The sequence below is a fragment of the Hylaeus volcanicus genome, chromosome 7 (genome assembly GCF_026283585.1).
Source record: "Hylaeus volcanicus isolate JK05 chromosome 7, UHH_iyHylVolc1.0_haploid, whole genome shotgun sequence".
Classification (NCBI taxonomy): Eukaryota; Metazoa; Arthropoda; class Insecta; order Hymenoptera; family Colletidae; genus Hylaeus; species Hylaeus volcanicus.
Window position 1 is genome coordinate 1,115,939 of NC_071982.1, and position 1,529 is coordinate 1,117,467.

Sequence of the window (1,529 nt, forward strand, 5' to 3'; positions counted from 1 at the left end):
CATGCTAAAAAGTACTTCCAACTTTCATTTATAATCCTACTAGGTTGTCCCATAAGGTCCCTGACACTTGCTACCAATAAATAATTTTCTAATAACATTATAATCAAACAATAATTGCTATAATTGCTCCTCAGAATAAATGCCATCGTTTCAGATCACAATTGATATTATTGCATGCTAAAAAGTACTTCCAACTTTCATTTATAATCCTACTAGGTTGCCCCATAAGGTCCCTGACACTTGCTACCGATAAATAATTTTCTAATAACATTATAATCAAACAATAATTGCTCCTCAGAATAAATGCCATCGCTTCTGATCACAATTGATATTATTGCATGCTAAAAAGTACTTCCAATTTTAAATTAACTAAATTATTAGTTATTCGAAGTGGGATCTTCTTCCATTCCTCTATTAGAGCCTTTTTTAAAAGTACTTTACTAGAAATTTGATGTCTTATAATTCGCACGGAGCAATAAACTAATGTGTTTACGTTACAAACTCTACCGTAAATAATTCGTCATAAGAATCGTACAAATACTTATTGCTTCTATACTTTTACCCACTTTTCGCATTTTTTTGTCCATTTCACAAATTATATTAACCAGTAAATGTTCCTTGGACTATATCTATCTTCGAGATTTCCGAAAATATGTAAAATACCATTGATTGTAAAATATCATTGATTATAAAAAAAAGAAGTTAAGAAAGTACATGGAGTCCAGCTAAAAACCGTTTCGTCAAGATAGCAAGATAATCGGACGTCATCGATAAAAATTAGAAGATCAGAAGTTCCGAACTAGGTTTCGTTACCGAATTCCGATACACATACACGTGTTGACTTTCTATGATCAGACAAGCTGTCTGTGAGCTTGCTGCTCGCGGGCGCACATTGTGTACGCTGTTCGCGGTCAAAAGGTTAATCGGCATAAGTAGTCGCGAACGTAATTGAAGAGAAAGCTTAGCCGACGCCGACGGATCGTAATAAATTCGCTGAATGAACGTTAGCATCTCGGAGCGTCGGGATCGATTGTTCGCGGCAGAAAATAGTCGGCTTTGTGACACTCTCGCGTGTCGTCTACTTTGTTTTCTTTTCTCCGAGTAATATCAACACGCCCGGTTGAATCGCGAGCAACGGTAATCTTCTTATCGTCATCCTGTACCGGCATCTTCGGGCGTAAACAGGATTGCTCGATCTACGAAACAACAATGACAATAAAAACAGAAGGTAACGGAAACGGTCGAATTGTACGAATCTTAACGAGAAACTCAACGTGATACTTAACGCACGAATATACGTGGATATATTACTTATCGAACTGCACTTTAAACGAGACCTGTACGAATAGGTATGTATATGTATGTATATGTATAGGTATGTATAAAAATTAATTTTTCTTTATAGAAAATGATAGTATTTCGTTTGTTAGTTGATTGTAGTAACAATGGTTTCGTTTATAGTTTCATCAATTAATAGATCAAAAAAATTCAGAAAGTGGCCAGCACCCGACATTGAGATTTTTGAAATC

At 35.4% G+C, this 1,529-nt stretch overlaps 1 protein-coding gene across 2 annotated transcripts in view; it reads right to left on the reverse strand.

The window, feature by feature from the left end:
- The window catches only part of LOC128880186 (sorting nexin-27), a 20,776-nt gene that overhangs the window by 7,266 nt on the left and 11,981 nt on the right, over window positions 1-1,529 (reverse strand). The window lies entirely within an intron of this gene.